This window comes from Hevea brasiliensis, chromosome 4 (genome assembly GCF_030052815.1).
Source record: "Hevea brasiliensis isolate MT/VB/25A 57/8 chromosome 4, ASM3005281v1, whole genome shotgun sequence".
Classification (NCBI taxonomy): Eukaryota; Viridiplantae; Streptophyta; class Magnoliopsida; order Malpighiales; family Euphorbiaceae; genus Hevea; species Hevea brasiliensis.
Window position 1 is genome coordinate 91,839,849 of NC_079496.1, and position 25,098 is coordinate 91,864,946.

A 25,098-nucleotide genomic window follows, 5' to 3' on the forward strand; every position below is an offset into this window, starting at 1 on the left:
AATTGACCCCTATTGGCATACCAACCTATCCAAACCAATCTTGCTAGGTGTACTAGGGCATGTTATACTTTTAAATTTTACAATTCTTGAAATTTAAGTTTAGGTGTTACTATTCATTTCATTAGTCAACTAAAATGTTGACTTTTGCATTGAAAATAAGTATATTGGTTTAAATATCATCAACATATCACATTTTTCATTTTAAATTTGTTGTTATTGGTTGCCAATACCAATTCTAAACTTAAAGTTAATTGGACAGAATTTTTAGTTTTCAAGCTTTGGGTTTACTGTTCCATTGGTCATTTTTGCAGTGGGAATTTGGCAAAATGATCAACATGAAAGTTGTTCCTTATTTTGTCTAGTTGAATTTATTTTTTTGAATCACTTCATTTGGTGTAACATCCTTATTTTAGCTAGTCCGTACAGTCTACTGTTCCGGTGACCAGTGTCAGTCCGGACAGCTAGAACGTCCAAAAAAAAATAAAAATAAAAATAAATAAATAATATATATTTAAACTAAAGTGAGGAACTATAATTAACTCAAATATTAATAAGAAAAATTTAGAAAAAAATTTTAGAAATAAAATACAACCAAGTTAAAATGAGCCGGTGCCCTAGCGATGGGTAACCTAGTGGGAAGTTGTGGTTCTCGCAACTAGGAGCCCTAGACCCGGGGAAAAATTTATAAAATAATTTTTGGAACTCCAGAGAATGGTCATTGAGGTTTCTATGGTATTAGAATGCCAAGAAAATATTTAGAAAAATTTTTCAATCGGTACAGATAATTTTGGCCCATTAAGCCAAACGGAGGGCATTTTGGTCATTTCGTCTTCAGAGATGATTTTTGGCCGACTTGTCTAGTTAAGCAAATAATTATTATGATCTAAAATATGAATAAATATTGCTAAAAATTAAATTGGAAATGAGTAGAGAAGAAAAGAAAAGAAAATGAATTAAAATTATAATTTTGACCTCATGCTTATGTCACTAAGCACTCCCACCCAATCACCACTTGACAAAATAAATAAAAGGGATAAAAATGAAGCAAAAATGTGATAAAAACAAAAGAAACCAGCAGTTTCCTTCTTCATACGGGCTGAATCAAGAGAGAAAGAGAGAGAAAAGGAAAAGAAAGAAAGAAAGGAAGAAGGAGAAGGAGATGAACAGTAGTAAAAACAGGGGTTCAGCAAGGCAGCATGTTTCTCTTCCGTCCAGGTGAGTTTGGCTCAACACCTACAGCTGATTTTTGGATATGTTTGAGGTATGTATGTGTGGAAGTTATGGTTAAAATTTGGTGATTGTTCAACGGTTGGATTTGGAGAAATATATTGTTGAACACAGGCTGTCTGTAGGTTGAATTCTGAATTTTAGCTACTAAAATTTGAGAAAAATAAATAGTTAGGATGCTTATAAAATTATGAAATTTGGTAAAAATAATATTTGGGATGTTGAGGCTGCTGGGTTAAAATTTGGTGAATTTTAGACTTGTGGTTTATGAGATATAAATTGTTTTGCATGAGCTGTCTGAGTAAGACTGATTTCTGCAAAAATTCAGATTTTGAAGGGTTGAATGAATGTTTTGATATCTCATGATATAGAGATTATTTGATTCTAAAATTTTTACTGATATTGTATAGGGATGTCTTGAATATATGGTTAAAATTTGGGATTTATCTAACGGTTAGATCATTATATATAAATTTGAATGCACAAGCTGCCAGATTGGGTATTAATGGGTGGTTGTGGATTTAAGATTTATGATAGGAGTTTAGTCCAATTTAAGGGGAAATACTGTTGAATTTTTATTGGATATTTAATTTAGGAAAGTGAAGTTATAATTGATTATGATTATTATGGTTCTAGGAGAAATCTTGAAGAATAACAAGCTCAAGGTTGGTTTCAAAAAGGTTAGTGCTAATTCATCCTTAAAACTTTGTATATATATATATATATCATGTGGAGTATGAAATGAGGGTGAAATTAAGAGAATTGAAACAAGTTTGCATGAATAAATTCCACCAATTTTGGCAGCCTTAGGATACATTAGGGTTTCATTGATTAGATTGAGTTATAGTTGTACATGGCTGCCATTGAACATAAATTAGATACTTTGATTCATTGATTGCAAGTATATAGAGAATTGAAATGGTAGAGTTAGGATTTGGGCACAAATTTGAGATTTTGTTTATGTAATGATGAAAGTGAGTTTTAATGGTCAATTAGTGACCATTTGGTTATGTGTAAACAAGAAATGAGGTGGTTTCATTAGTGGGAATTGCAGTTGGTGTGGCTGCCCATGGTGACCTGCAAAATTGGACATGAGTCCAGCAGGTTTGGGCAGCCATATCTTGAATTTTATGGGTTCAATTGGTACAAGGCCAAGTGAACATGAAACTAGACACATAATGGCACAACTTTGGTGAAGAAATCATGCCCATAAAACCAAACCAAGTGGACCAAAAGCTTGCTTAAATCCGGGTGACCTGCAGGCTGTTTCTGCAGAATGACCAAATGAACAGTGATTGTTCATTTGGCCATAACTCAATGTAGAAAGGTCTAATTGACCTGAAATTTTACCAGCAATAAGATAAGATATAGACCAACAACTTTCATGAAGAAACCTACCCCAAATTATGACCAGAACCTATCCAACAAGGGAGTTACAGTCACTGTTCACTGCACTGTAGATATGGTCAGTCCAGAAAAATTCCAATCCGGCCAGTTGTGGTTTTTGGACTATAACTTGAGTTAAAAAACTCCAAATGGAGTGATTCAAAAAATAAAATTAAACTAGACAAAATAAGGAACAACTTTCATGTTGATCATTTTGCCAAATTCCCACTGCAAAAATAACTAATGGAATAGTAAAGATAAGGTATAAAAACTGAAAATTCTGCTCAATTAACTTTAAACTTATAAATGGTATTGGCAACCAATACAAACAAATTTTGAATGCAAAATGTGGTATGTTGGGAGTATTAAAACCAATGTACCTATTGTCTATGCGAAAGTCAACATTTTAGTTGACTAATGAAATGAATAGTAATATTCAAACTTGAAATTCAAAAATTGTGAAACTTAAAAGTGCAAAATGCCCTAGTAGGCCTAATGTGATTGGTTTGGATAGGTTGGCATGCCAATAGGGTTTTGATAGCAGTACTGCGTATGATGTATGGCTTCATTGCCATTCTGTGATGTGATAGCCTATGGCTATACTGATTATGATGTTTCACTTGACTTTATGCCTTATTGCTCTTATGGCTTATTAGCCATTCTGTTTGCACACCGGGAGACACATTGTGACTGATGGTGTGACGGCCCGAGGTACCTGGTACCCAGTGCTAGTTTACCCGTTTATCCAGTCCGGTCAATTTGTATAGGTTACTTGGGCATGGAAAAGTATAACTGTAATTGAACTGATTATTAAAGAAAATACGAAAATTAAATATCAGGAATGATTACAATAAAATACAAAGAAGCTCAAGATCATGAAGAAAATAATTAACAAAATGCATGAAGAAGTTAATATCATAAAACATAATTAGCCCTCGACTAAACAATAAGTTAGTAATTATTCATTTCTTATGAACACAATAGCTAGGAAATTATTATTTTTATTTGCATATTATATTTTCTTGTATTATTGGCACCACTAAGCTTTATGCTTAGCGCGTCGCTTTTGCAATGCGTAGGTACTGAAGATTTGGACAGAGAGCCCAGTAGACCACAGATTGGGTAAGGCCGTTCACAGTTCTGCATAGTGTCCGTGTCACCTCACAGACTACAGTGCATTGGTAGGACACTAGGTCCCATTTTGTATTTTATGATTTTTGTAAATTTGGTAATTAAACTCTTATTTTATCATGTGAATTTGAAACAAATGTAATATAATTTTGTATTAATGTAAGTACTTGCAATTTGTGATTATAAATAACACATGAGAATTTATTTATGATTTGAGTCTAATGATGATGTGAAATGAATGAATGACAAATAGAGGAATTGTTAAGAAATTGTTGTAAATTGATGTGATACAAATGGAGCTTGTGAATGATTGGAAATTATTGGAAGTGTTTTTAAACAGGTTCATAAGAACTGTTTTTCCAATTTACAGCCGGCACTCTGTCGGATTTTCTATAAAAATTGCGTAAAAATTTAGATTTATCAAAAATTGTAAACAAATGATTTAAAAGGGATATATTGTAATAGAATTATGAATTGGTGCTCCGGCACACTGAGTGGCATAACTTGCTCGGCTACACTGTAGTTGGGTAAGGGGTTTCACATTTGGAGTTTTGTAGCTCAAGTTATGGCGCAAAGACCACAACTGGCCGGATTGAAAGTTTGTCCAGAATTTCTGGACTGATCAAATCTACAGTGTTATGAACAATTACTACAACTCACTTTTTGATTATGTTCTGGTCATAATTTGAGTTATGTTTCTTCATGAAAGTTGTTGGCATATATCTCAGCTTGTTGATGGTAAAATTTCAGGTCAATTGGACTTTTCTACACTAAGTTATGGCCAAATGACTAAACACTGTTCATTTAGTCATTTTGCCTAGGCAGACTGCAGGTCACCCGGATTAGGGCAAGCTTTTGGTCTAATTGGTTTTGTTTTATGGGCATGGTTTCTTCACCAAAGTTGTGCCATTATGTGTCTAGTTTCATGTACAATTGGCCTTGCACCAATTGAACCTCTACAATTCAAGTTATGGATGCCCAAACTTGCTAGACTCATACTCAGTCCTGCAGGTCAGCCAAGGCAGCTCACCTAAACTCAAATCCAACATCCTAACACACTTCAATTCCTTCTCACACACATTCAAATGGTCACTAATTTACCATTACAAGGTTAATAAACCATTACATTAGTAAACCCTATTGTTGTTAATTGTCCACATTTTCCATGTTCATACATGCCTAAACTTTGTATTTCACTTACACAACTAGGTTCAATTACTCATTTAATACCAAGGGCAACCCATGAACCACTTTACTTCAAGCAAACTTATCAACCCTAATAAACCCTAAGCTGCCAAAATTATAAGAAATAAATACACATAATTTTTATTTTTTTTTTCTTACATTTTCTACTTATCTCATGGCATTAAGTATGAATTAAGTAAAAATAGTAAGAGTTTGGACACTAACCTCTTTTGACCACTTTCTTGGCTTGTTAAAACTTCAATCTCTCTTCAATTTTCTGCTACTTAAAGCTTCCTCAAGGTTTAGGGATAATTTTTTGTGAAGGAAGTTTAGGGTTTTGGGGTGGAAAGCTTAAGGAAAATAAAGCTTGAGCAAGAGCTTTCATAGAGGTCTCTTTTTTTTTTCTCTCTCTCTCTCTCTCTCTCTCTCTCTCTTTCTATCTTGGTTCAGCCCGTATGAAGAAGAAACTACAGGTTTCTTTTGTTTTTTTTTTTTATCTCATTTTAAGTTCATTTTTATCTCTTTTTATTAGTTTGTCAAATGGTGATTGGGTGGGGGTATGTTAATGGCATCATGTGATGTCATAATTCCTAATTTCTTTCATTTTTCTTTCCTTTTCTTTTCTACTCATTTGCAATTTAATTTTTAGCAATATTTATTTACATTTTATTTCATAATAATTATTTAATTAACTGGACAGGTCGGCCAAAAATCGTCTCTGATGGCAAAATGACCAAAATGCCCTCCGTTTGGCTTGTTGAGCCAAAATCGTCTGTACCGATCGAAAAATTTTTCTAAATATTTTCTTGGCATTCTAATGCCATAAAAACCTCAATGACTCTTCTCTAGAGTCTCAAAAATTATTTTATGAATTTTCTCCTAGGTCTAGGGCTCCTAGTTACGAGGGCCGCAACTTCCCACTAGGTTACCCATCGCTAGGGCACCGGCTCATTTAACTTGGTTGTATTTTATTTCTAAAATTTTTTCTAAATTTTTCCTGTTAATATTTGAGTTAATTATAGTTTCTCACTATAGTTTAAATATTTTTCCAGACGTTTTAGCTGTCCGGACTGACACCGGTCACCGGAACAGTAGAATGTACAGAATTGCTACAGGGAGGGTGTTACAACTCTTCCCCTCTAATTTAAATTTCGTCCTCGAAATTTACCTGATGCAAACAGTTGAGGGAACTATTGCCTCATCGTCTCTTCACTTTCCCAAGTTGCCTCCTCGGTGTTGTGGTGCCTCCAAAGCACTTTCACTAGTGGAATCTGCTTATTTCTCAACTCTTTCACTTCCCGAGCCAGGATCTGTATGGGTTCTTCTTCATATGTCAAATCTGGTCGTACTTCAATTTCTTCCATGGAGATGACATGTGAAGGATCTAAGCGGTATATTCTTAACATAGATACGTGGAACACATTGTGGATCTTGTCCAGCTCTAGTGGTAAAGCTAACCTATAGGCCACTAGACCTACACGTTCAATGACTTCATATGGGCCAATGAACCTAGGGCTTAACTTACCTCTTCTTCCAAACCTCAGTACCATCTTCCACGTTAACACCTTGAGGAACATTTTGTCGCCAACTGTGTATTTTATTTCTTTTCTCTTCAGATTAGCATAGGATTTTTGTCTGTCTGAGGCAACCTTCAGATTGGCTTTGATTATCTTTACCTTATCCTTAGTCTGTTCCACCAGGTCTGGCCCTACCAGTTTATCTTTGCCCAATTCAGTCCAACACACTGAAGTTCTACATTTTCTCCCATGCAGTGCTTCATACAGGGCCATTTGAATGCTAGCTTGGTAGCTATTGTTGTATGCAAATTCTGCCAGTGGGAGGTATCTATCCCAACTTCCCTCAAACTCAATGACATAACTCCTTAGCATATCCTTAAGGACCTGACATATATTTCACATTATTATTACCATTTCAGTTCAATATGTGTATTAGTTCAATTGGTTTTAATTATTTACCTGGATTACTCTTTCTAATTGCCCATCCGTCTGAGGATGGAAAGCTGTGCTGAAGTGGAGTTATGTACCCAAGGACTCATGCAACTTCTTCCAAAATCTCGATGTAAACCTTGGGTCTCGATCAGATGTGATGGAAAGTGGAATTCCATGCAGTCTAACTATCTCACTGATATACAATTCTGCTAATTTCTCCAATGAGTAGTCAGTCCTTACTGGCAAAAAGTGTGCTGACTTCGTCAATCTATCTACTATCACCCATACTGCATCATGCTTCTTCTGGGTGAGAGGTAGACCACTTACAAAATCCATGGTGACCCGATCCCATTTCCATTCTAGTATGCGTATAGGGTGTAGCAAACCCGATGGAACTTGATGTTCTGCCTTGACTTGCTGACATGTTAAGCATTTAGTCACATAGTTAGCTATGTCCTTCTTCATACCAAGCCACTAATAATGAAGTTTCAGATCATGATACATTTTTGTACTTCCTAGGTGCATAGCATAAACATTGGTGTGTGCCTCTTTTAGGATACTGGCCTTCAATTCCCCATCATCTGGTACACACAGTCTTCCTTTGTAGTACAGACACCCATCTGTTTTCACTTCATAGTCATTTTCTTTCCCTTCTAGGATTTTTCTCATAATAGCCTTTAGCTTCTCATCTACCTTCTGCCCATCTAAAATCTGCTGTAGCAGGTTTGGCCTCACTTGCAACTCTGCCAAAATAGCTCCATCTCGAGCCAAGGATAGACGGGCATTCAATGATCTCAAACCTGTGATGGATTTTCTGCTCAAAGCATCGGCAACTACATTTGCCTTCCCAGGATGGTAGTCAATCACACAATCATAGTCCTTCAGGAACTCAATCCATCGCCTCTGTCTAAGGTTGAGCTCCTTCTGGGTTGGTAAGTATTTCAGACTTTTGTGGTCTGTGTAAATGTATCACTTTTCACCATACAAGTAGTGCCTCCATATCTTCAGTGTGAAGATAATTGCTGCAAGTTCTAGATCATGGGTAGGGTAATTCTGTTCATGTGGCCTTAGCTGCCTGGATGCATAAGCGACCACCTTCCCCTCTTGCATCAATATACACCCTAACCCATTATGAGAGGCATCACTGTAGACCACAAACTCTTTTCTTGACACTGGCTGTGTTAACACTGGTGCCTCTGTCAACATAGCCTTCAACTTCCCAAAACTGGTCTGACACTTGTCATTCCAGTCAAATCTGACAATCTTGTGTAACAACTTGGTCATTGGAGCAGCTATTAAAGAAAATCCCTTCACAAATCTTCTGTAATACCCAGCTAGCCCCAAGAAACTTCTGACCTCAATTGTATTCTTGGGAGGCTTCCATTCCATCACTGCTTCTATTTTCTTGGGATCCACTCTAATCCCATCAGCTGACACTATGTGTCCAAGGAATGCAATCTCATTTAACCAGAAGTCACATTTGGACAACTTAGCATACAACTTCTTTTCTCTCAGGGTTTGCAGAACAATCCTCAAATGCTCATCATGTTCTTCCCTGGTCTTGGAATACACCAAAATATCATCAATAAAGACCACTACGAATCGATCTAGGTATGGATGGAAGATACGGTTCATAAGGTCCATGAATGCCGCTGGTGCATTTGTTAGGCCAAAGGGCATCACTAGGAACTCATAATGCCCATATCGGGTCCTAAATGTAGTCTTTGGCACATTTGCATCCCTCACCCAACTGATGATACCCTGATCTGAGATCAATTTTAGAAAATACTCCTGCTCCCTTCAACTGATCAAACAGATCATCAATTCTAGGCAACGGATATTTGTTCTTCGCTGTCACTTTATTCAACTGCTGGTAATCGATGCACAACCTCAAAGTCCCATCCTTCTTTTTCACAAACAGCATTGGAGCTCCCCATGGTGACACACTGGGGCGTATGAACCCCTTATCTAGTAACTCCTGTAACTAGACTTTCAGTTCTTTCAATTCTGTGGGTGCCATCCTATAAGGAGCAATAGAGATTGGTGCTGTACCCGGTAGTATCTCAATAGCAAATTCAACTTCCCTTTGTGGTGGCAAGCCAGGCAATTCTTCAGGGAACACATCTGGGAAGTCTTTCACTGTGGGTATGTCACACAGATCCGGCTTAGCCTGCCTAGTATCCACCACATGTGCTAGGTAGGCTTCACAGCCTTTTCCCATCAGTTTTCTTGCAACTGTGGCTGAGATGATATTGGACAAGAAATCTGTCCTTTCCCCCATAACTTGTGACACCCCTTACCCATCTACAATATATCCGAGTAAAATATGTCACACAGTGTACCGGAACACTATATTTTATCTCAATCATTTTTATTCTTCCTTAATTTATTTTTATCATAGTTTTGAATATAATTTGTGAAATATAATTCATTTAAGTCATTTATTGAAATTATAATTTATTTGAGGTTCCGAAAATTTTATAGAAAATCCGGCAGAGTACCAACTAAAAATGGAGAAAACAATTCTTCAGAACCTGTGAAAAACACTTCCACTAATCATTTCCAATCATTCTCAAACTCCAATAATCATCAAAATCTCAATATTTTTCAACAACATTTCCATTTCTCAATCACTCATTTCTCATGGTATTCATATATAAGCTATAAATAAATACTCAATTTTCCATTCATAAACACAATTTCCATTATTTACATTAACATCAAAATACATTACATAAGTCTCAATTACACAAGAGAAAATAAAAGTTAGTTACAAAATACCAAAATGAAACCTAGTGTCCTACCAGTGCACTGAAGATGGTGAGGTGACACGGACACTATGCAGAGCTGCAGGAGGTTTCACCCAATCTGTGGTCTACTGGGCTCTCGGTCAGTATCTCCAGAACCTACGCGTGGCAAAAGCAACGCGCTAAGCAATAATGCTTAGTGGTGCCAATAATAAAATAAAAAGAAATAACATGACATAAATATGTAGTGAATATATTGATGTCTCATTGCAAATAAATTTTCCATGAGTATTTGTAGTCTTACTTATTTTGTACTTGTTATATTCATTATTTCATTAAATTTATCCACTTTCATTTTTGGGTGCCCAAGTAACCTATACTAGATGACTGGACTGGATAAATGGGTAAACTGGCACTGGGTATCTAGTACCTCAGGCCGTCACACCATCGGTCACATAACCATCTCCCGGTGTGCAACAGAACAGCTAATAAGCTGTAATAACAATAGGCACAAGGCCAAATATCAACACAATGTCAGAATGGCTAAAAGCCATGAAATCACAAAATGGCATAATGCCATGTGCAGTACTGCTAACTAAATCCTATTGGCATGCCAAGCTATCCAAACCAATCTTGTTAGGTATACTAGGGCATTTCACACTTTTAAGTTTCATAATTTTTGGAATTTAAGTTTTAGTGTTACTATTCCATTCATTGGTCAACAAAAATGTTGAATTTTGTGTAGGCAATAGGTACATTGGTTTTAATATCATCAACATACCACATTTTGCATTCAAAATTTGTTGGTATTGGTTGCCAATACCATTTCTAAGCTTAATGTTAGTTGGGCAGAATTTTCAGTTTTTATGCCTTGTATTTACTGTTCCATTGGTCAATTTTGCAGTGGGAATTTGGCAAAATGATCAACATGAAAGTTGTTCCTTATTTTGTCTAGTTGAATTTCCTTTTTTGAATCACTCCATTTGGAGTTCTGTAGCTCAAGTTATGGTCCAAAAACCACAACTGGCCGGATTAAAATTTTTCTAGACTGACCATATCCATAGTGCAGTAAATAGTAACTTCAACTCACTTGTTGGATAGGTTCTAGTCATAATTTGGGTTAGGTTTCTTCATAAAAGTTGTTGGTCTATATCTCATCTTGTTGTGGGTAAATTTTCAGGTCAATTGGACCATTCTACACTGAGTTATGGCCAAATGACCAAATACTGTTCATTTGGTCATTCTGCAGAAACAGACTGCAGGTCACCCGGATTGGGGCAAGCTTTTGGTCCACTTGATTTGGTCTTATGGGCATGGTTTCTTCACCAAAGTTGTGCCATTATGTGTCTAGTTTCATTTCCAATTGGCCAAACACCAATTAAACCTACACAGCCCAAGTTATGACTGTCCAAACAGGCTGGACTCAAATCCAAACCTGCAGGTCACACAAGGCAGCCCACCCAAACTCAAATCCCAAGCTACAACTCACTTCATTTCCTCATCCCACACATTCAAATGGTCACTAATTGACCATTACAAGGTTAATAAATCATCATATGAACAAACCCTAGAATTGTTCAAGTGTCCAATTTTTCTAGTTCCATATATACATTTCACTTGCACTTAAATGTTTAAACACTCATCTCATGTCAAGGCAGCTCACATACCATTTTGTTTCAAGGAAATTCATGAAACCCTTAATATCCCTAAGCTGCAGAAATTGTATAGATAAGTACACATAAATTATATTATGTTTTTATGACAATTTCCACTTGACTCATGCCCTTAAACATGAATTAAGCAAGAAAAGAAGGAGATTGGACATTAACCTTGTGAGCAGAATTTTTCCACTCAAAATTCCTTCACTTTCTTTGGCTTTCTTGGCAGCCAAACACTTGCTCAAGATGTAGAGACAAATTTTATTGAAGTGGACTTAGGGTTTTAAGTGAGATTTGGGTGGGTTATAAAGCTTTAGTAAGCTTTCTATGGTGGAATGGGTATGGAGTTTGAGAGCTACGGCTGAATTTTTGTGAAGGTGATGGCTGCTGGGTTTTATGAGTTTTTGCTGTATTCTTATCCACATTTTATTAGTTAATTTAAGTGTTGATTAAATATGATTGATGGGTAAGTGTTTAATGAATCATATGATGTCATAATTAGTATTTTCTTCCATTTTTTTTTTCTTCTCTTCTCTACTCATTTTCAATTTAATTTTTAGCAATATTTATTCATATTTTATGTTACAATAATTATTTACTTAACTGGATAAGTCGGCCAAAAATCATCTCTGAAGACGAAATGACCAAAATGCCCTCCGTTTGGCTTCACTAGCCAAAATTGTCTGTACCGATTGAAAAATTTTTCTAAATATTTTCTTGGCATTCTAATGTCATAGGAACCTCAATAACCCTTCTCTGAAGTCCCAAAAATTATTTTATGAATTTTTCCCTAGGTCTAGGGCTCCTAGTTGCGAGAACCGCAACTTCCTACCAGGCTACCCATCGCTTGGGCACCGGCTCATTTAACTTGGTTGTATTTTATTTCTAAATTTTTTTTAAAAATTTTTCTTATTAATATTTGAGTTAATTATAGTTCCTCACTTTAGTTTAAATATTTTTCCGGACATTCTAATTGTCCGGACCGACACTGGTCACCGAAACAGTAGAATATACGGAGTTGCTACAGGGAGGGTGTTACATAACTGTAATCTCATTACCCTCAGGAGTTTTCAAAGAAATTATTTTCAATTTACAATCAACCATTGCTTGATGACGTGATAACCAGTTCATTCCCAAAATCACGTCAAACTCATGCAAAGGCAACTCAATCTGGTCTGCCAAGAATTCATACCCCTGAATCCTTAACGGACAACCCTTGTATACATTGTTCACCACTACACTGTGGCCCAATGGATTAGTGACCAGAATGTCTTGGTCACTCTCCCCTACTAATATCCCCCTTTCTATAGGTAGGTTGATGTAGATGTATGAATAAGTGGACCCTGGATCCACTAATGCATGCATAGATGAATTGTAGAGGGAGAACGTACCCCTAATGACATCCGGGGCATCTTGCTCCTCCTGAGCTCTCATGGCATAAGCTTTGGTAGGTGGTCTGCCCTCAGGCCTCTCTGCTGGCTCAGATGCAGGCCTCTATAATGGTCCTACTGCCTCAGATTTGCCAGATTTCCTACCCCTTTGTGATGTAGGAGTAAGTCTGTCTGCTTGTATTGGAGCAGCTGTAGTAGTTCTGCGTGGACAGTTCCTCAGCTGATGTTCTATCGACCCACACCTTAAGCAGGCACCCGTCACTCTCCAATACTCCCCCTTACGCCACTTCAGGTAATGCGGACATGCAGAAGATGCTGGGGCTGGTCCCCTGAACCCCGTCCCTGGAGAGCTGCCCACTGATGGTGTGGACTGACCTCTCCTAGGGGTGAACTGTGGCCTGGGTCCCTGGGACTTATTTTGTTTAGTTGAATTTCTTTTTTTGAATCACTCCATTTGGAGTTTTGTAGCTCAAGTTATGGCCCAAATACCACAACTAGCCGGATTGAAAATTTGTCCATAATTTCTGGACTGACCAAATCTATAGTTTTATGAACAGTGACTGTAACTCACTTTTTGATTATGTTCTGGTCATAATTTGGGTTAGGTTTCTTCATGAAAGTTGTTGATCTATATCTCAGCTTGTTGTTGGTAAAATTTTAGGTCAATTGGACCTTTCTACACTGAGTTATGTCTAAATGACCAAACACTGTTCATTTGGTCATTTTGCCCAGGCAGACTACAAGTCACCCGGATTAGGGCAAGCTTTTGGTCCACTTGGTTTGGTTTTATTGTTAGTAGTATGCCCTAGAGCATATCATTTAGTATGTATCTTGTACATATTTTTATTAATAAAAGACATTTCCACTTTTCTATTTACATAAATATATTTATGTTTAATAGAAAAGGTCCATTGATATTTTGTTAGAAATATTATTCTTAAGTTGTTAAGAATATGAGTGACAATATTTCTAGCACAAAGTATCATAAATAGGTTCACAATCGAGGATACTTCATAATAAGGACATGACTTATCTTGAAAGATTGTATTCATGTTTGTTCCAAAGTTATTTATATGAGATATGAATAAGATGGAATGGTGAGTCTCATGCCATATAACAAACATGATAGGCACTTATAAATGATAAGTAGGCCGAACCAGTGACACTTATGACAAGCATATGGAGTTTACTCTTGTCAATGTTTTGTCATAAATCATATCAGTGCATATAATCTTTAGACCTGAGATAGCACAGTTATCTTGTATATAGGTAGTTTGAGTTCGATACTGCTTTCATACTTGTACTATGTATGGGTATATGGGCATGTGTTGGCTCCTACTAGTTATATATGGAGGTAGGTGTTGATCAAGATGGAATCTGTTCCTCTAAGTAAATAGAGATAAAATCCTATATTCATTTAATTGTTCTTGATGTTTCAAGTTCCTGGCCAGGACAGATAAATTTATTCAGAAAAGAGTTTCTGATGAGAAAAATCTTTTTAATCAAGAACTGGAATTAAAAGAGAACATAATATTCATAGCAAATGGAGTTTGACATAAATCATGACTCCAGCTTGAGTTGGAATTTTATAACAGAGAGATTCTAGTGCATGGTAACATATGATTATAGGTTCATTTAAGGTAAACCTTATTACTAATTGGGTGGCCATAGCATGCTATGCTAGGTGTTAACCATGGTCTATGAGGTTCATAAAATGATTTAGAGAAATCATTTATGGTAAGAAAGAGTTCTGATGATATTAAGAGTTGATATCATGTCTCATTGCCAATTAGTGATGAGCCTAGTAAGTCACACACATACACAAGTTATCACCTATTTAAATATGATTTAATTAATTAATTAAAGAGTTTAATTGATTAATTAAATAGGTTTGGTTTGCAATTAAATTGCAAAGTCCCTAGCATGACTTGAAACCAAATCTAGATTATTGGATGTATAGTATAAGTTAAATTTATATTTAAAGTGTTTAAATATGAATTTAATTAATGAGAAATTAATTAATAGAGATTAATTAATTAATTTATATTTGATATAAATTAGAAGAAGAAAAATAATTATTTTGGGTTAAGAACTCAAAATTAAGACACAGGGGCATTTTGGTCATTTCACAGTGTGACACGTGGCACCATGAGATGGTGACACATGGGATTACACATAAGCTTGCCAAATGTTTTTTAATCATGTAAGATGATTAAAATCAAGATTAAATATAGGTTTGACACTTGGCACAATGTGATTGGGTCACTTAAACCTAGAGCTAATCAAAGGGTGACATGTGGCAAGGGTTTAATGTGTTAACCTAGCTATATAAGTGTTGTTATGAAAAAGAAAAACAACCAGCAGCCACTCCTCTCCTTTGTCACGCCATTTTGAGGCTCTCCATCTATTCTTCTTCATCTCTCATCAATTCAAAGAGATTAGCCACCAATCTCTTGAATTAAGAACACTAAAAATTGTTTCTAGTGTCCAGTTTACATCTCTAATCTCTTAAAAGGTAGAACTTGAATTTCTAATTAATAGAAAAAGCTTTAGAAGCTGTTCAAGGGCTGCCATAGGTGTTCTTGGTGTGGACAAGCTAGAGGGACAACATCTAGTGTCCTGAAGACGAATCTCAAAGGCGCAGACACGCTGCAGTGCATCAAGAGGTTAGTGTAATCGTTCTTGATTTAATCTAGGGTTCTAAAATTAATCTGATTAATTTTAAAATCTTAAATGGCAAATACAGATCCAAAAAATATATTAAAAGAGTTTTAATATGTTGTTTATCATTGAAATCAAATAGATAAAAATAAATCTTGCATGATGCATGTGACCCTAGTTAATTTTTTTTGAATTCAATGGTATAAACTTGTGTTTTTTACGCTTTCGTTCCTTCATTTATGGGCATGGTTTCTTCACCAAAGTTGTGCCATTATGTGTCTAGTTTCATGTCCAATTGGCCTTGCACCAATTGAACCTCTACATTCAAGTTATGGCTGCCTAAACCTGCTGGACTCATACTCAGTCCTACAGGTCAGCTAAGGTAGCTCACCTAAACTCAAATCCAACATCCTTACTCACTTCAATTCCTTCTCACCCACATTCAAATGGTCATTAATTGACCATTACAAGGTTATTAAACCATTACATGAGCAAACCCTATTGTTGTTAATTGTCCACATTTTCCATGTTCATACATGCCTAAACTTTGTATTTCACTTACACAACTAGGCTCAATTACTCATTTAATACCAAGGGCAGCCCATGAACCACTTTACTTTAAGCAAACTCATCAAGCCTAATCAACCCTAAGCTGCCAAAATTATAGGAAATAAATACACATAATTTTTATTTTGTTTTTCTTACATTTTCTACTTATCTCATGGCATTAAGCATGAATTAAGTAAAAATAGTAAGAGTTTGGACACTAACCTCTTTTGACCACTTTCTTGGCTTGTTAAAACTTCAATCTCTCTTCAATTTTCTACTACTTAAAGCTTCCTTAAGGTTTAGGAATAATTTTTTGTGAAGGAAGTTTAGGGTTTTAGGGTGGAAAGCTTAAGGAAAATAAAGCTTGAGCAAGAGCTTTCATGGAGGTCTCTTTTTTTTTTTTTTCTCTCTCTCTCTCTCTCTCTTTCTCTCTTGGTTCAGCCCGTATGAAGAAGAAACTGCTGGTTTCTTTTGTTTTTTTTTTTATCTCATTTTAAGTTCATTTTTATCTCTTTTTATTAGTTTGTCAAATGGTGATTGGGTGGGGGTATGTTAATGACATCATGTGATGTCATAATTCCTAATTTCTTTCATTTTTCTTTTCTTTTCTACTCATTTTCAATTTAATTTTTAGCAATATTTATTTACATTTTATGTCATAATAATTATTTAATTAACTGGACAAGTCGGCCAAAAATTATCTTTGAATGCGAAATGACCAAAATGCCCTCCATTTGTCTTGTTGAGCCAAAATCGTCTGTACCGATCGAAAAATTTTTCTAAATATTTTCTTAGCATTCTAATGCCATTAAAACCTCAATGACTCTTCTCTGGAGTCCCAAAAATTATTTTATGAATTTTCTCCCAGGTCTAGGGCTCCTAGTTGCGAGGACCGCAACTTCCCACTAGGTTACCCATCACTAGGGCACCGGCTCATTTAACTTGGTTGTATTTTATTTCTAAAATTTTTCCTAATTTTTTCCTATTAATATTTGAGTTAATTATGGTTTCTCACTTTAGTTTAAATATTTTTCCAGACGTTCTAGCTGTCCAGACCAACATCGGTCACCGGAACAGTAGAATGTACGGAATTGCTACAGGGAGGGTGTTACATATGTTCATTACCCGATTGACATTGAGGAAGTGAAATTCAGTCCTGCCCCCATCCTCCCTGCTGGTAGGCCAAAAGGTGTTCTTGAAACTACCCAAAAACTCCAGTGTGGTATCCTTGTATGCTGGAAATTAGAGTTGGGCGAACCTTGTCCACCTGACGCTATCGAGTAGCCCATTGATTTCATTCTGCAGCCCGATTTGCTCCAGCAATGGAAAATCCATGTATTTGGTGGAGCTTATTTTTCGGGTGTGTAGCCGGGTGCACATTGCCTTATGGACATCATCACGAAATCCCCAAAGAATAGAGATTTCAGATTGTGGAGCGGCTTGTGGTTGGGGTTGTGGTGGAGGATCGGCTGGTTGAGATGGTTGGGGAGAGGCTACCTTTGTTCTTGAGCATTGGGGTGGAGGCTGAGGTAAAGAAGATGAGGATTCTGCTCTTTACCTCGAGGAAGAGCCGATTCTTCTCACAGATCGCTTTGCAGGAGCCATTGATGAGTTTTTGGGAAGGAGAAGAGTTGGGTTGTGTGAAGGGAGATGAAATTTGAGGGGTTTTCATAGGCTAGAAGGGGTGGAGATGAAGGATTTTGCCCTTATGAATGGTTTTAATGCTAGGGGTGCATTTAAAGAGTCGTTAGGACTCTTCATTTCGCGCGTTTCACGCCCCAGGAGTCACGTTTGCGACACGATACACGAGTCTTATATCACTACATGAGTCCCGACATGTAGGGCCGTGTAAATTTTTGCCTGAAAATTTCAAATTCTATCGTAGTACACGGCTCGTGTAAATGAGCTCTAGGACCTTTGTAACTTTCTGTCTCCCAAGTTGCTTTACTGGATATGTTACATGGCCCATGTCAAATTCAAGGAGGCCCGTGTAACTCCCTGGCTTTAAGTTATTCTGGTAGAGACATTACACTATCCGTGTAAATTGAGTTATGGACCCGTGTAACTTTCTGTCTCCCTCAGAGTTAAAAATGCAAGAAATTTCCTGGTTTTGTCCAAATTTCCCTTTTGTGGTTTTGACTTAGTGATTCCTTTCCTCTCTTGTTCTCTACTCCCCTTTCCAAAAAAATCCTACAAAATGAAATGCTAATCAGTATGAAACAAAAATCAATATGGAAAAGGAGAAAAAAAAAAGTTCAGAAATTTTTTTTTTTATTTTTGGGTTGCCTCCCAAAAAGCCCTTGTTTATAGTCTTTAGCTAGACTTTGCTTGTTTATGGTCTATCGGTAGGATGGTTGAAGGTGTAATTGACTCCCATTTCTATGGGTTCTCCCTGAAAGTAAGGCTTCAACCTCTGCCCATTGACCTTAAATGCACCTGAGGTTTCACTCCACACTTCTACTGCTCCATGTGTGAAGACTTGGGTGACCTTGAAAGGTCCAGACCATCTTGATTTTAGTTTCCCAGGAAAGAGTCTCAATCTAGAGTTGAATAAGAGGACAAGATCTCCTTCTTTTATTACTTTCCTTGCTATGCGCCTGTCATGCCATCTTTTGGTTTTATTCTTGAAAATTTTGGCATTTTCATGCGCATCCTGTCGGATTTCTTCCAACTCATTCAGTTGTAGGAGTCTTTTCTCACTAGCAGCTTTAAGGTCAAATTTTAGGATCTGAATTGCCCAGTAAGCTTTATGCTCAAGTTCAACAGGGAGATGGCATGATTTTCCATAAACCAGTCGGAAGGGTGTTGTGCCAATTGGGGTTTTATATGCAGTGCGGTATGCTCATAGTGCATCATCTAATTTCATGCACCAGTCCTTCCTGGATCTGTTTACAGTTTTCTCTAGAATCTACTTCAGTTCCCTGTTTGAGATTTCTACTTGACCGCTAGTTTGAGGATGATAAGGTGTGGCCACCTTATGAGTCACTCCATACTTTTTCAGTAGTGTTTCGAATTGTTGGTTACAAAAGTGACTTCCTCCATCGCTGATTATTACTCATGGTGTGCCAAATCTTGTGAAGATGTTCTTCTTAAGGAACCTTGTGACCACTCTAGTGAAGGAGCGGAAGCATAAAAAACACAAGTTTAGATCATTGAATTCAAAAATTTTTCACCTAGTGTCTCATGCATCATGCAAGATTTATTTTTATCTATTTGATTTCAATGATAAACAGTATATTAAAACTCCTTTAATATATTTTTGGATCTACATTTGCCATTTAAGATTTTAGAATTAATAGATTAATTCCTTAGAACCCTAGATTAGATCAAGAACAAGTGCACTAACCTTTTTGATGCACTGTAGTGTGTTTGGCACCTTTGGGATGCGCCTAGGACATCAAATGTTGTCCCTCTATCTTGTCCACACAAAGATCACCAATGGCAGCCCTTGAACAACTTCTAAAGCTTTTCCAATCAATTAGAAAATCCAGTTTTGCCTTTTGAGAGATTACAGATGTAAACAGGACATGATTTCTAGCATTTTTAATTCACAAGATTGTTGTCTAATCTCTTTGAATTGATGAGGGATGAAGAAGAAGAGAAGGAAAGGCAGCCGAGGGTGGCGGCACCAAAGAGAGAACAGCAGCTTGTGTTTATGTTCTTTCATCCCTACACTCCCAAATAGAGAACAACAGCTTGTGTTTATGTTCTTTCATCCTTACACTTATATAGCTAGGTCACCACTTAAAACCCTTACCACATGTCACCTTCTGATTGGCTCTAGGTTTAATTGACCCAATCATATTATGCCAAGTGTCAAACCTATATTTAATCTTAACTTTAATCATCTTAAATGATTAAAAGACATATGGCAAGCTTATGTGTAATGCCATGTATCACCATCTCATGGTGCCACATGTCATCCTATAAAATGACCAAAATACCCCTGTGCCCTAATTTTGAGTTCTCAACCAAAAATAAATATTTCTCTTCTTCTAATCAATTTATTTCAAATATAAATTAATTAATTAATTAATCTCTATTAATTAATTTCTTATCAATTAAATTCATATTTAAACACTTTAAATATAAATTTAACTTATACTATACATCCAATATCCTAGATTTGGTTTCAAGCCATGCTAGGGACTTTGCAATCTAATTGCAAACCAAACCTATTTAATTAATCAATTAAATTCTTTAATTAATTAATTAAATCATATTTAATTTGGTGATTAATTGTGTATGTGTGTGACTTACTAGGCTCATCACTAATTGGCAATGAGACATGATATCAACTCTTACTATCATCAGAACTCTTTCTTACCATAAATGATTTCTCTAAATCATTTTATGCACATTATAGACCATGGTTAACACCTAGCATAGCATGCCATGGCAACCCAATCAGTAATAAGGTTTACCTTAAATGAGCCTATAATCATATGTCACCATGCACTAGAATCTCTATGTTACAAAATCCCAATTCGAGCTGGAGTCATAGTTTATGTCAAACCCTATTTGCTATGAATATTATGTTCTTATTTAATTCCAGTTCTTGATTAAAAAGGTTTTCTCATCAGAAACTCTTTTCTGATTAAATCTATTTGTCCTGGCCAGGAACTTGAAACATCAAGAATAATTAAATAAACATAGGATTTTATCCCTATTTACTTAGGGTAACAGATTCCATCTTGATCAACACCTACCTCCATATATAACTAGTAGGAGCCAACACATGCCCATATACCCATACATAGTACAAGTATGAAAATAGTATCAAACTCAAACAACCTATATACAAGATAACTGTGTTATCTCAGGTCTAAAGATTATATGCACTGATATGATTTATGACAATACATTGACAAGAGTAAACTCCATGTGCTTGTCATAAATGTCATTGGTTCGGCCTACTTATCATGTATAAGTGCCTATCATGTTTGTTATATGGCATGAGACTCACCATTCCATCTTATTTATATCTCATATAAATAACTTTGGAACAAACATGATTACAATCTTTCTGGATAAGTCATGTCCTTATTGTGAAGTATTCTCGATTGCGAATCAATTTATGATACTTTGTGCTAGAAATATTGTCACTCATATTCTTAACAACTTAAGAATAATATTTCTAACAAAATATCAATAGACATTTTCTATTACACATAAATATATTATGTAAACGGAAAAGTGAAAATGCCTTTTATTAATAAAACATGTACAAGATACAAACTAAATGATATGCTCTAGGGCATACTACTAATAATCTCCCACTAGCACTAGAGCCATTCATTACAATATCTTAGGCCCATCTTCTCAAGATGTCAGTCTAACTGTGCTTGAGACAAAGGCTTAGAGAATGGATCAGTTGGATTTTCAGCTGATGCTATATTCTACATGGCTATATCGCCTTACCCAACTATCTCTCTGATAATGTGGTAGCGCCTTTCTATTTGTTTGGATTTCTGGTGAGACCGGGGTTCCTTATATCCAAACAGTCTCTTTTTGCAGCATCTGATGCAGCAATGTACTCGACTTATGTAGTGGAATCAGCAGTCGTACTCTGTTTGGAACTCTTCCAACTGACAGCGCCTCCATTATAAATGAACACATACCCAGATGTAGACTTTATATCATTGATATGTGATTGGAAATCAGAATCAGTATAACCATCCAATTGCAAGTCTCCACCTCCATATATCAAGAATAAATCCTTAGTTCTTCTCAAGTACCTAAGGATATTCTTGACAGCTATCCAGTGTTCCAAACCTGGATTGGATTAATACCTACTAGTCAAACTAACAGCATATGTGATATCCGGCCTAGTACACAACATTACAGACATCAAACTTCCAATAGCCGAAGCATATGGAATCCTGGCCATTTTATCTCTTTCTTCAGGTGTTTTTGGAGACATCTCTTTAGAAAGGTGGACACCATGTCTAACTGGTAACAATCCTCTCTTAGAATCAAGCATGTTAAACCTCTTTAACACCTTTTCCAAGTATAGACTTTGGGATAAACCAATTATTCTTCTCACTCTATCTCTATATATGCAAATTCCAAGAATATAGGTTGTCTCCCTTAAGTCTTTCATGAAGAATGTATTTGACAACCACAACTTTACAGTTGTCAACATACCTGTGTCATTACCTATCAACAGAATATTATCCACATATAAGACAAGGAAAGTGACAGCACTATCACTAACCTTCTTATATAGACATGGCTCATCCTCATTTTTTATAAAACCAAATGACTTAATGGCTTTATCAAAACGGATGTTCCAACTCCTCGAAGCTTTTTTTAACCCATAAATGGATCGCTTTAGCATGCGCACTTTGGAACCATCTTGGGATTCAAAACCCCTAGGTTGTTTCATGAATATGTTTTCTTCAATGTATCCATTGAGAAAAACTGTTTTGACATCCATCTGCCAAATCTCATAATCATAGTATGCAACTATTGCTAATAGAATCCTAATTGATTTAAGCATGGCAACAGGTGAGAAAATCTCCTCATAGTTGATTCCTTGCCTTTGGCAAAACCTTTTCACTACTAGCCTTGCTTTTTAGGTCTCTACCTTTCCATCAGAACCAATTTTCTTCTTGAAAACCCATTTGTTCCCTATAGTTACAATACCTTCTGGTGGGTCAACAAGATCCCAAACTTGATTCTTATACATGGAATCAATCTCGGGTTTCATAGTATCAATCCATTTTGAAGAGTCTATATCTGATATAGCTTCTTCATAGGTAAGTGGATCATCTCCATGATCTATTTCTTCATGAGTAGACAACTCTTATTCTTCTTCTTAAAGGAAACCATATCTCACTGGTGAGTGAGATACCCTGGTTGTTCTACGAGGAACAGCTGTAGATGTTTCATCAATAGATGTAGGTTAACTAGATGGATCTATATCCATATGATCTGTTAGTTGGTAAGAATTCTCCAATTCTAACTCTATTTGCCGTCCTTTGCCTCTTTCTTGAACAAAATGTTGTTCAAGAAATGTGGCATCTCTACTTACCACAACCTTTTGTGATGTAGAAAAATAAAAATAATATCCAAAATTATCTTTTGGATATCCAACAAATTGATCCTTTTCTGATCTAATTTCCAATTTATCAGTTCTCAGCTTTTTGACATAAGCTGGACAAACCTAAATCTTAACATGCTTAAGACTTGGTTTTCTTCCATGTTATATCTCATAAGGTGTGGAAGATACTGATTTTGATGGAATCCTATTCAGAATATACAAAGCTGATTCTAATGCAAATCCCCAAAAGGAGATTGGCATATCAGTATAGCTCATCATACTACGTACCATATCCTATAGGGTACGATTTCTCCTTTCAGATACACCATTCAGCTGTGGTGTTCCTGGAGGAGTCAGCTGGGAAACAATGCCATGCTTTCTTAAGTATTCATCAAATTTAGTACTCATGTATTCACCTCCACGATCTGATCGAAGAGCTTTAATACTTTTTCTCGTTTGATTTTCTACTTCAGATTTAAATTATTTGAACTTTTCAAAGGATTCATATTTGTATTTCATCAAATACAAATACCCAAACCTTGATTTATCATCAGTAAAGGTAATAAAATAATGAAAACCACCTCCAGCCATTCTTTTAAATGGACCACATACATTAGTATGTATTAGCTTCAAAATATTTTTAGCTCTTAACCCTTGCCCAACAAAGGTTGATCTAGTCATTTTGCCCTGAAGGCAGGATTCGCAAGTTGGAGTAGGTCCAGAATCCAATGAGAATAAAATCCTCATTTTGTCCATCTTTGCAATCTTATCTTCTGCAACATAACCTAACCTTAAGTGTCAAAATATATTTTGAACTTGAGTTGATTTTCATCATGGCATTGCATTCTTTCAGATTGCTTGCATTCTTTCAGATTGCTTGCATTAGATTTGTATTTAACATTATTATCTAAATAATAAAGTCCATCATGCATATAACCCGAACCAACATATTTATTTCCAAAATAAATATTGAAACCATCATTTATGAACTGAAATTCATAACCATCTCTAGTCAAACTAGATATAGAAATGATGTTCTTAAAAGGCATCATGTACATGCAAAAACCGTATTTAAATACAAAACATTTCCACACATGTATAAAGATTTAAATCCTATGGCTAAGGCTTCAACAGTTGAGCCATTGCTAATCCAGAGTCTAATATCTCATTACTGCAAGCTTCTATTATTGGCTACACTTTAGACAATTCCTATTCCAGTGCCTATCCTACTGGCAGTGGAAACACTTTCCTTTGCCTCCATCAGCTTTAGTTTTCCCTTTTTGTTTAGCTATTTTCATGGAAGGACCAGAAATTTGAGGTTTCTTTTTCTTATCGCCCTTTTTCTTGTTGGACTTTCCAGCAGAAGAAGATGCAATCAAAGCTACCTCTTTTCTTTTATTGCTCTGCATATTCTTTTGGGCAATAACCAGTATGTTGAGTAAATCAGCCAAAGTGCATTCCTGCTTAGTCATATGAAAATTTGTCACAAAATTCCCAAATGTCTTAGGAAGGGACTGAAGGATCAAATCTGTCTGTAGTTGGAAATCCATGTTAAAGTCAAGATGTTCCAACTGCTCAATCAGCTGAATCATCTTGTGGACATGATCCCCAACATTCTGTCCCTCAAACATCCTCATGCGGAACAGCTGTCTAGATATCTCATACCTAGCATTCCTACTGTGCTCACCATACAACTCTTGTAGGTGAAGGAGGATCTCACTCGCACTCTGCATGTTCTCATGCTGCTTCTGTAACTCATTACTCATAGAAGCGAGCATGTAACACTTGGCTCTCATATTATGCTCCTTCCACTTGTCCAAAGTTTCATGTTCCTCTGGTGTGGCCTATGGAGGTAAGGGACCAGGAACCTGTGAGTCTAGAAGATATCCAATATGTTCAAAGTTTAGGACATGTTTTAAATTTCTTATCCAATCAGATAAATTAGGTCCTGTCAACCTATTGCAATCAAGTATGCCTGCAAGGATATTGGATGGTGATGGTTGTTCTGTGCTCTTTATTATCAAAAAATTAACTGCAGAAAATAACCAGATTAATTAGTAAATGTATCATGTAATTAACCAAAATGATTATGGTCTTTTAATCAAATTGGTCCTCCCACTAACTTAGCGAATCCTACACTTCCAAAGTAGAAAACGGAAATCCTAGTTG